At 35.5% G+C, this 12,474-nt stretch overlaps 1 long non-coding RNA gene across 1 annotated transcript; it reads left to right on the forward strand.

Moving 5' to 3' along the window:
* The first annotated feature begins 9,361 nt into the window (after positions 1-9,361).
* LOC145732206 (uncharacterized) lies at positions 9,362-10,035 on the forward strand. The gene is made up of 3 exons (XR_014178970.1): positions 9,362-9,559; positions 9,623-9,762; positions 9,825-10,035. It is a non-coding gene; the product is annotated as an uncharacterized LOC145732206 (long non-coding RNA).
* Positions 10,036-12,474: the final 2,439 nt, after the last annotated feature.

The raw sequence follows: 12,474 nt of genomic DNA on the forward strand, positions 1-12,474 counted from the left end.
GTTTGGACCGTAGCACGTCCGATGCAAAGCAGCCTCACTAATCATCGCGTTTCTTTTCTGTACTGTAAAGGGTTCAGCCTGCACGAAATCAAGATGTTTGATACCATAATTAGGGCCTAGTTTAAGCCAATTTAAACGGTGTAAAGGTGTTGTTGGCAACCGCCGTACCAATGTGTGCGAGTGGCATATTGAAAGGCTGCAATTACCCCGATGTGTTGTAGGTAATTAGCCGACAGGCCCTTAGTAAGTAAGCGAGAACTTATTTAACTCCAAGTTTAATTATAGGAGAGCTTCCGGCAATTTTGTTCAGTTTGTTGCCATCTATTGTAACATACCAGAAGGATAACGAGAAGTTATACGATTGGAAGCATTTGAGATGTGGTCATATAGATGGATCTTAAACAAGAATAAGTTAATATAAAGAAGTACTAGAAAGAATGAAAAAGGTGAACACAATTAAAATAAGGAAGCTGTAATATCTGGATCACGTGATGAGGGGAGAGCAATATGTATTGTTGCAGAATATTATATGCAGGGAAAGATACAGGGGAAAAGAAGCAGAAGAAAATGGTTCCATTTCCTGGTTAATAACCTGAAAAAAATGGTACATTTGCAGTTCGATTTAGTTGCAGCATCAAAAGTGAAAATAGTCATACTGATAGCCAATCTTCTGTGAAGAGATATCACTTGAAGGAAAATTATATAAATAAAATAATTTTATTTGTTATTTCAAGGATGATAATTGAAGAAACGTCTCTATCATGCTTAAACGCATCGCTAATAAACAACTTTACAATGTAACCTTAGATTCTAGTCACCTTTCAAACGTGTCATTCATAATGAGTTACTAGTTGGGGTACTACCTATGTAACTTAATAGAGATTAGGAGTTTTTTTCAGAGGTGTTTTTCGAACTTTTGAAGAACTTGGAAATATGAAATTCTTTGTTCTATTACCTAGGCAATTTTTGAAACTTCCATACAATGACCAAAATCTATTGGAAAATTTAGAATTCAGAAAAAAACAACTCTTCAACCATTAATTTTTTAAGTACTATTTTAACCAAGAAAATAAAATACAGAGAGATTGGCTTAAAAGAATTTTAAAATACCTAAATTAATTACATTGCAATTACCAGCAAAATTAACAGTATGTTGATAACCAAAGCTTAACTCAAAGAAATCCGATTACTGTTGGAAATTTATTCAACAATAATAAAGATAAGGAAAACCTTGCTGTAAGGTGCTAATGTGTTTACCACTTCAACTGTTTATAGGTAATACTAAATTGGACACACATGGAGGCACTTGCAAAACAAATTTATATCCCTTAAGAATAAGGTAATGTTATCAAGGACTTGACAAAGTGTAAGAGTATTCATTTTTAGTTTTCCGTAATACAGTGATTCAAAATTGTAATAAAAACAGATATCCAAAAAGTAGGAATTAGTCAATCAATATATTAATAATATTCAAATATTGTTATTTGTTTATTCAGAGAAATCAGTGTTTTTATTATCCGCTTATATTGAATTAATCCGGACATATGGCAAGTTAATTTTTATACGACAAATTATTGTCAGTTGCCAGGAAAACACAGGGTCTAGTTATCTAGACAGTAATACTAGAAATAAAGGTCCAGGCACGTGATCAACATACAACAAACATCCCCAGGGACATATGCAACCGAGGCAATCGATCATCGTCCCAGATAGCGTCACTTACTTAATAAAAAAAGGTTTCCCACTAGTCAAACACTCGTCGTACTCGGATTTATTACGTAGCAGGTTTATCTCGTCGAAACTAGCCCGGGGCAGTTCTTTTCTCGAACAAAACCAACCAGGAAGCGAGGAGAGTCGTTGTTACGAAGCCGTCAGTAACGAGGGCAAGCTGGAGCACGTATTGTTATCCTGGATGGGGCTAAAAAAGCCTTCTTTTCAGAACAACTAACAATGTTTTTTTGATGTTTCATAATCAATGGTAATGAGATGGGTTTTAAGGGTTTGAAACCCCCTACGCAACACTAGTGACTCAATTCCTGCAAGTGAGAAAGTTTTAACCCTTTTAAGAGGGCTGAGGCTTGTCCAGCCTAAAACGGAAAAAAGCACCCCAAGGCGGGTGAAAAGCCGACGTCGGGGTTTTGCCAGAAAGAAAAGTTTTCCGGGAAGAAGTTTTTAATTAAGCCCCTTTAAGCCCCGCCGAAGTCCCAAAATTAAAACACAGATAGTAATTCCATTAACATCGGTCCTTATCGAAGGATTTAATCTCCCCGGATCAACTGATTAAAAAAGTTGTCTTCGATTCGCAATGTTGCCAATTTTGAGACAAGCTGTACTAAGATGTTTGGTCGGTTCGCAAAACAAATATGTTTAGGCAAATCTTTAGCGTTTTTCCTTCGAAAGAAATGTCGCAGACAACTAAAAGCTGTTTCTTTCTGGTCTTTTGACCGCTTAAGATTGGTTTGCATTTTTCTTAATACTCTTTAATGTACTGATTGAAAAACGTTTTTTATATTCTTTTGAAGGTTTTATCTGGACATTGTCGACGACTAGAAACTGGTGCACAAACAATTGGGTTTTTGGCTGTACTATAGTAATGATTTTGACTCATATTGTATACTGCCACAAGTTTCTACAAGTACTACATTTAAGAGAAACACCATTTTTTTAAGAAATCTCTGAGCTAGATACTCAAATTATAACTGGAACTGGTTAACTTTCCTTCACCAATAAAAATCAGCAGAATCGAAGTTTATTTAACTTAACCTTTAAACCTACGGTGGCTCTAAGAAGCAAAGTAAATTGTTGTTTATTTGTCTATCTGTCGCCAGATAGTTTTTGGCAATTATCAGATAAATTCTAGAACAGAACCTGGTAATATCAGAAGCTATCTAGGATTGCTAAAAACAATCTGGCATTGCCATAAACCATAAACTATCTTACAATTGACACAAACTATCTGGCATTGTTAAAAGCTATCTGATAATTGACTGAAACTATCTGGCATTAAAAATGTACTAAACTGGATGATCTAACTCCAAAGGAAACTGGTCAATCTGACAACATTGTCAGTTTTTTCCATTAGAAATTGAATTAAAGAGTTTCCATCCCTTGAAACAGCCCTTTTATCAATGTCTTCACTTCATTAAACGACGAATTGAAGTCGAGGCCGGCAATGTTGCTTCCTCTAGACGTTCCCCTAATTAGCATACCGGCAGTTTCAACAAAAAAAAGTCCTGTCGTAATTTAAAGCAAAAATTAATCCCCTTATCGAACTTATATTGGATCCCAGCAGCGGTACCCGCAGTCGTACCGATGTAATTGCACTTAAGTACCAAACTATACATTATTAATGAGCCGTTCATCCCCGATCGGACCCAATCTGTCCGCATTATATTTTATATACAAAAAATATCTCGGCCAAATTGAAAACGACCCGGTAATGATACGTTACGAGAAAATAAGGCGCTAACCGTCAATTTACAATTTAAATCGGTTATTACCGTGTTTACTTGTCGTTTAATGTAAATAGGATTTGAATAAAATGATCGTTTTTCATTTAAAATTGTGGGTTTCGTTTTTCTTTCGCCCAGCCGGATGTATTTAACTGTCTCCTATTCCGCGCACACCCTGTATATGCAATTAGTTGAACAACAACTACAATATTCGCGCACCAGACCAAGTACACAATAACTAGTGTGAAAAGTAATTTATGAAAATGTTAATCGCCGAGAAAATCTCAAATTTTTTTGCAGTCGACTGACCTACCATCAGATATTATACAGGGCGTCCGCGATGCGCATTTCCGGCTCACGACCAACCAGACCTGGTTAAACAATCGTCGGTCGATGTTTCTTTTATTAAAATATTTGTACACCTGTTCTTATAAATGAATTACATTTATTCGTTCGTATTTAAAATGCAATTCCAAAATGGAGGCGATTTAATTACGTGGTTGTTTTTAAAGAGAAACCATCTTGAATTAATTGATCAAGTTTTTGTTATATTACCAAAAATCAGGTAAAACTAAAATGACATAAATGCCAAAGATATTAATCTGTAGAAAAAACAGATCAAGGTTTGTTTAGGATCCATTGAAATTCTAAAGCAATTCAGCCTAAATGTACCTTTTGTGCTCTAATTTTATATCATCAACATTAACCCAATTTTCCTCCAAGAAGTGTAGTACTTTTCTGGCTCTTACACTTCGTTCAAGTTTTATTTTCATGTTTTCCAAACACACTTTTTTGCAGAAAAAAGAAAAATCAGTTTTTCTGGGTATTCTTCCTGTGTAAGTCATCTTGGAAATATCAAAATGACCTGCCATCAAACTTTAGCAGGGTATTTTAACGAAAAGCTTGGATTGTCTGAGGCACTTGATGGTTTGTTTTAAAAAGGAGAATCATGAAGAAAAGAAGCCAAAGCATAGAGTCAAAATTTACGCTTAAAAAGTACACAGAATTGCAAATAAAAAAATGCCCATAGCACTCTAATCGCTTTTGCATTTTTGTGCTAAAAGTTCGTTGAGTATTTAGGGACAACCAGTGGAGTCCTGTTGAGTACACAAAAATAATAATGATGCATGAATAATTGTCTTTTACTTATTAATCGAGGGTAGCAACAACTTGTTAAAAGATATCCAGGTGGGGGGTAATTAAAGGGTGATAAATCTAAAAGAGCGCCGCCTCTGTCACAAACCTGAGGTCGAAGCGGGGTTGTAAACTTTATTAACGCCCTCCTATATTATGGAATTTACATGTATTTTAAAAAGTTTTTAATACAGCTCGCAACTTTTTAATATCGCCTCGGGGCCTGCTTAGCTTGTTGACCCGACACCGTATTAATTCCTCTTTTTTTCCCTCCCTCACCAACTCCCGTTAGTTTTTCAATGGAAAACTTTTTTGCGATGCCGATCCATCAGTCAACGTCAAAATTCGGTTTTTCGCTCGGTCCGTCGAGCGCGTTACAACGCGTTATCCGAAAGTTAAACTATCCCGAAGATTAACCGTTGGACGTCGACTTATTACGCGCCGGGATGATTTTTGAAGCCGCTCTATTTACTTTCCCAGCGATTTCCACCCTCGATAGGATTAGGCCACCCTTTAGTATGACGTTAACTCGAAATAATAGCCCCATTTTGATGATGTATCGAATTGGACCTCGCTCCTTCCAAGCCTAGAGTCGTTTTTTTTTTTCCAGTACACATGCAAAACATCGACACCGGGCCGAAAAGGCGATATTTCACGGCAAAACGCGGCTGTCGGAACTGAGAGGTATATTGGCCTGTAAATAGGGCCTATTATGCGCCAATTTCAGGTATTAAATCATCCTGTATAATTGACCGGATCGAGAAGCGTTCAGGGTGAGACCTACTATACTGGTAACGTCGAACAAAGGATGTGTGGTTAATCGTGTATACGATATTAATATCCTCAAAGTGTCTCCAACAGAATTTTAAAGTGTTTTAATTCAAAAGCTTCCTTTCAAATACCCAAAAGCTATTTATTACACCAGGGGTGAAAAAATTTCTTGCATCCTTCCTTTTCCTTAAGCCCTTAAAAGCCTACTTGTACAACCAAACGAATACAGTCAAATAAAAGTGATTTTACTATTCTTAAAGGACAGCAACTTTTATGAAGTTTGGAGCATTTGATAAAGAAAATTCCAAATTACTCGCTCCGTAATTTGAAAGTCAGAAAACTCTGATATTGAAATTGCAAATGAAATTGGACTTGGGAAGAGCATGAAGTAAGTATTCATTATTATGTTAAATTCTAACGAACAATGAAATCAGTTTTTCTTTTTATAAGAATCCTGGATAACCAAGTGTTGTTCTGTAAAAATTTTTTTTAAAAAAGCAGTTTACAAACAAGCAATATTATGAAGGAAGAACAACTTGGATTAGACTAAATCTAAAAATTATTAGTTTCTAACAATATTTTGTCTTCTTGAACTTGATGTTATGAGCCTGACAGAATTATCGGAACAAAGAGTGCATAGGAAATGACCTACCAACTTAAATTCAGCGAATGAGGAATACCTATCTGGAATGAGGCAGAACTGGAAGACAATTTCTTCTTTTTCAATCGTATGCACATAATAAGTACAGAAACATGTTTCACATGTACCAACAAATCATCATCAAGCAGAATTACATCTTGTCAAGAAAGTGTGCTAGCTGTGCTTAAAATTTTCAAGAAAAGAATAATGTGTTATTAAGATTGTGATGGTTAATTTTCCAGAATTTTGAAGAGAAGAGTAGAAGAATGTGTAAAAATGAAAGTCAAGCATTTAACTGTAATCAGTCTAGCATCTCCTTTAGAAAAAAGCCCCTCCGATTTTAAGGTCTGAAATGTTTTTCAGTCAAACTTGTATTTTTCCGAACCTGAAAATCTTGAAACCATGATATTTCCAATAAAATTAAACGCTAGAAAGCTTAATTTGAGAAAATGTGTGAAAGCTCAAACTGTTTTCAACCCTAAAACACTCTGATCTGTGATTTTCAGGACATGAAAACCTTAAAACCACAACATTTCCATTAAACTTCTTTTGTATAGAGGACAGTTTTAGAAATTCTGAAGGAAATACTACTGAAAATCTAATTTTAAGGATTCCTAAATTGTTTTCGAAACTAAACCCCTCTGATTTTCAGATCTAAATTATGATACAGTTAATTTTGTGTTTTTCAAGCTCAGAAAACCTTGAAACCACTACATTTCCACTGAAATTCTTTGCTGAAAAGTCTTAGAAATTCTGAAGGAAATACTATTGAAAGTCTAATTTTAAGAATTCTTAATTTCTTTTCAACCCTGAATCCCCGTGATTTTCAAATCTGCAGTGTGATTCAGTTAAATTTGTATCTCTCAGGCTCAGAAAACCTCCCTCCCTAGAATCTTCTGATTTTAGGATTTGAAATGCTTTACTTTTGTAACTTGGAAAAAGTGCACTGTAGCAATGTTGTAGAGGATGAATTTTCCTACAATTTTCCCTTCTTACGCTTTTTTGATAACTTCCAAATAATGGAGCTGTGATTGGTTGAACGTAAAACTAATTAGGTTAAAGCACATTTGTGTCTTAAAGACGGTTTCTGTCAAATATCTCCCTAGGATGACTCTTTAGGGAAAAAGTGCACTGTAGCAATGTTGTAGAGGATGAACTTTGCTAGAATTCTCCCTTCTTACTAAAAATCTCCTAAAATAACTGTTGGTTTTATACATTTACCAAATAATGATAATAATTATGCTTTACTTATGTCTGACAATGGTTTACTTTTAATAAATCAATCAAAATATGTCTGAAAAAAAAATTTATGGATCTAGAAAGTTCGTGAAAAGACTATACTCGAAACTATCTGATGGTAAAGGTTGAAAATAAAGTTTGCAAAATTAAAATTCACAATAGAGACGAATTGAAAAAACTCTTAACCAATTTAATAAACGTTTAACCAATTTATTGAAATTTTACATAAATACCACCCTAAATTTAGTAACTAAGTTTTAAGCATAAAGTCATATTTAGGTTTTTATAAATTGGTAACTAGCTTTAACATTCGTTGAAGCAATCTTTAAACACGTTTTTAGGTGTCAGAACTTGTGGTCGATACATTGAGACAATTCTTAGAGACTTAGAGAATTTTTTTGTGGATGTGAGGTTTTCTACTTTACGCAAATTGAAACACTTACACATTTCTAATACAGGATTACATTGAGGGGTGTAATAACTTCCCCATAACGAAACCGCATTAGACGTCATGACTTGAACTTTTCACGCGCACACGTGTCGTATTACTTTCCATAGTAAACTAGGGCGTTCGGTAAATTCCGAACAAGTGCATAGGCTTATAATAATGGAAGAGTGCGTTGGCGAAACAAAACAGCAAAGTGTCAAACGGGCCACGTGACCGTAATGAATATGGCAGTGAAAAGGGGCGGCCAGTTTACTCAGCGCCACGCGGCCGCGAGGGTTCATTTGTCGCCCCCGGGGCCTTCTAATGTATTTCAACCCCGAAAAGCGTTGTTTATTATTAATCTTTTGTGCACGGGATGCAGTGTCCGCGAGAAAAAACCTCCCTAATTAATAAGGCCGGGAATCGAGACGAGAATTTACGAACCGCGAACCAAACCGTCGAAAAACTGGTCTTTAGATGGTATCACGTATCTAAGGTGGCCATTTGAAACACGACGTAAAATAACAATCGACGGTTTGGTCTTTTGTCTCTTGGTTGCCGACTAAAAATAATTTTGTTTCTGCGGATGCCGCGCATTCATCACTTTAGGTGGCGATTGTTTTTTCGTTGCCCTCAGATCGACCGGCTTTTGTTCGGTCTACCAACCATCAGAACACCATTCTCGCCTTAACCCCTTCAGCCCCGCTTCCCGTTCCGCTAATCCTCTTAAAAGTTAGAGGCGCCGAAAACTCGGAACAAAAACAAATTGAAAAGCCCGAAACCCCCTTCCGTGTTAATGAAAATCCAGTTCTCAAAGCTCTGTAAATACAAGTATACTAATAAATTTATTATCGAAATTCGTATTCTCGTCTTCGCCGTACCATTGTCGGCCCCGCTGTATAAGTTATAACCGTGAGTTGAGCAGGCAAAACTTCTCCAGCTATAATTTTAAATTTGCCTTTGAACCGCACTGGTAAAGCGGATTTCTATAGAAAGTTGTTGCCATATAATAGACCGTCTAAATCTTTTACGTCGACAATGGATTATGTTTGTTTATAACGCCCTAATGATTCAATGTGCACAAACGTGTTTCTGATTTAATATGAAGAGCCTTGGACATGAGGAGATGTGATTGTACCAATATTTAAGATAGGTGTTCTTTCATGAAATCTTAAATTTTTACTTTTCTTACCCAGTATGAAGATTTCATATAAAGTTCGCTTTGTTTTGGTATTTACTTCTTAATATTATTCAGTACAATCATTGGCTGTTTTGGATAGAGAATGTATTATAACTTTGAGATTATAGTGAATTCATAGATTTTGTCTTTCTCAGAAGCATTAATGACTAAGTTGAGAGTCATGAGTAAACTAGATTTCTTCGGGAAGTTTAAGCTAACCATCACGTTATGCAGCTCTGACCAGACTTCTAAGGTAAACCTCGAAATACTACAAATATACAGGGTAATTCAAATTCGACCCTCACCATTGAAATCTTGGAAAATATATACGAAAAAGTTTAAATTGGGGCAAAGTTGCTCAATTTAAAGTTAAACCAAATACCGTCTTAAAAATTTCGATTTTCCTAGTACTTCCGGAGATATCCGAAAAAAACTGAAATTTTGATTTTTTGTTTGTATTTATTTCTAACCTTATTTGAAGAGATATCCCAAAACCGAATAAACATTCTCTTTGACGTTTCGTCTGTCGGCAGTCAACATCAATTTTTTTTTGTTATGTCTTTTTATTATCTAATTTGAATTTCCCTGTACAAGAGAGATCCTCATCACACAGACTTGTGGCACAAGTGGTTCTCCTTTAAGGGCTGATCAATGTCATAACTTAAGCAACAGTTCACAATACGTTGAAGTGGGCCTAGAATGAGTAAACGAGATGAGTAATGAGTAAAATAGAAATTTCAGATCTTCCAAACTTAAAATTTCCTACTATTTATTCACAGATTTAATATTTGATAGTCAGCTCAATAGTCGTAATAAGAAAAGAAGGAACCAAAAGCGAAAACATCACCAGGAAGACAAATAACGTCCCCAGAACCTATGTGTTTGAGGGACATCTTTAGAAACAACAGTGTTTGTTGAGGTCATTTAGGTGATGATTTATTTACCTAGAACATTTTTTTAGCTTGAAAACTGATTTTTTAGGTACCGTTAGACCGAAATCGATCAAACGTCGTACGTGTACGTCTGCGGATGGATGAGCAAGATAAATTAAAGACAACAACCGAAGGCGCTGAATAAATTTGTATCAATCGCCGAGATGATGAAAAGAAGCCGCCGTCCATTGAAAAACGAACAAAATGTCCAGAATGTACTTTAAACACTTTAAATTAAACTTGAAATCCAATTAAATCAATCATTAATTGGTGATTTGGAGCCCTGCTTAAGGCACGTCCATACTTTTTGTTGGGGTTTAGTCAGTGGGTTTGAAACATTTATCAAGGTACCACCATCTGTTGTGAGTTTATTAATAAATAAGGAGTTACCAAACTTCTGTCCATATGGACTCTGACTAACAAGGTGAATGAATAATTCCAACTTTCCCGACATGGAAACATTGTTGTTGGGTGGTCTGACGACTTTTCACTTAACAACCGACTGCATGAGACACGTCAACGTGACATGTTTCTTCATGCCGTATTCGTACGTGTTCAATATTTATTAGATTGGTTTCTTTAATTCTTTTTGGCTCAAAATTTTCAACACTCGTAACTGGACCTACAAAAATTTTAATGCCAGCTATACCGAACACCAAACATAATTAGGATGATGTCGCAAGGTGAGAAAAATTTCCACTGTTGCCATACTATAGAATGACTTAACATTTTAGCATCATAACGATGTATTCAAATAATTTGTATTAGTACATTTTGTCTTTAGAATTTTACATGTGATGAAGTATAATAATATTCACCTCTACAGGTTTGGAAATAGATAATAGTTTTTGGGGGCTAAATTTGGAGGATATGCTGGATGAAATAGTGAAATAGAGGCACTACTTTTAAATTTCTGCCATAGTGACTGCACATGCCAGTAAACCATTGAAAGTTGTGGAGCAGAGCAAGCCTTCATCTGTTGAACACAAACTTTTGAAACCTCCTTCTAATTTTATTTGATTTATTTTATATGACAAAGCTAGTTGCAACAAAAACGGGCGGAAACTTCCGTCGATGAGAACACGAGCATCTGTTCGCGTAAAAACGTAGAGTGCATGTAGACGAGGCCTTAGTTAAAGTGTAATGTCTCGAAGGATAAGTTTGTGAAACACTCCGGCCCGTGTATTGTGCAAGCACTCAAATCGTGTTTTAAAGTTGTAACGATGCATACTCAGAAGTGGTTTGATGCCTGAGTGCCATTGGCGCTCTAAGTTTGTTAAAAGAAAGTTTCAAGCTGAGTCCAGTTGACTTACGGCATAATATTGTAGTCGCTTGTCAAACTAATTGGGTGGCAGGATGTAAACGAGTTTTTGCTGGCGAAACGTTTTACAAAAAAGTTGGACGAACTGACCGGTGTTGCTATTACGCGACTCAAGTGATTCTGAATTAGGTGGTCTCTTTCAGATTCACCGTTTTTTTGTTCATAGTAACCGGATTAGGGTATCAAATTGGAGGTTACCATAGTAGGCTTCAAATGTAAGATCACCGAATTTGTTCACGCACTTAAAGCGCAGCACCTACAGGGAAAGTCCTGAAGGAGTCTGAGGGGGGCGGATTCTAATGTATTTTCCGTGTAATCCTGCTCGTATCGGCACCTCTACACGTGTCTTGGCTCCCTCTAGCACCCCCCTCTTTTGTCATGTCACTGTGTTCAATATTCGGGATATAACAGGATAAATAATTTCAAAACGACAGTCAATCAAAATTTGTTCACAGTTTAATTAAATGTAACACCGTATCACATTATTAAGCACAGTATAGGTATTTTCAAGTTTCTTACTGCTTATAGTAGCTCTTTTCATTTTAAAATAACTGGTGGAGACAATAATTTCTTTCTAGCTATCTCAGAAAATCTCATTTCAAAGTTTTAATTTCTGTACATTGGCCTTAAGCAGTCTAACAAAATCATGAAAGTTTCAAGTTTTGGTTGTCCAAGATTTGTTTATGTACTGTCAGCACAATTTTACAGAAGAGAAACTAGCTCAAATACTAACATTTGACAAATAACCTGTTTTAGCAGAATGTCTCTTACCTCACAAATGTTGAGAATTTTGGCTACATTTGGCTACATGTTTGTCAGACGTAACTGTTACAGAACAGAATACACAGCGAATAATTAATATAAGTAGTATATACTTTGAAAATTTGGTTGTATATAGATCTAAGTATGTTTGGATGGAACTCACTGTATATTTTTTGGAGTCCCCTATATTTACAACAGAAACTTAACTAACACAAAAACGGGGTATACATTCCTCTACTTAAAATAGACACATATTTTGCTAGAGTCAATGCTGATTAATAATAACATTATAGTAGACTAGAAAAATATTATAAGGCATTATTCTAATGTGGAGAATTCGCATATACAATAAGTACGTGTATACAGGGTGTCCCATTTAAAAAAGAACACAGATGGTTAAACTAAAACTTAAAATCAGAAATAAGTACTGAAAATTCTGTCAAAATTACTACGTTAAGTTAAATCGTTGTTTAATTTATTTTTCTTATACAACATTGGTTGAAGAACACTTAGCCATTTTAAAAATGCAGAAAATCCATTAATTTTACCAAAGTTGTACTTATTACCGTTTCCAAAATCGTCATGTAATTAATCTCATCTTGGACACTCTGTATAG

Source organism: Ips typographus, linkage group LG7 (genome assembly GCF_016097725.1).
Source record: "Ips typographus isolate SLU linkage group LG7, UJ_Ityp_2.0, whole genome shotgun sequence".
Taxonomy (NCBI): domain Eukaryota; kingdom Metazoa; phylum Arthropoda; class Insecta; order Coleoptera; family Curculionidae; genus Ips; species Ips typographus.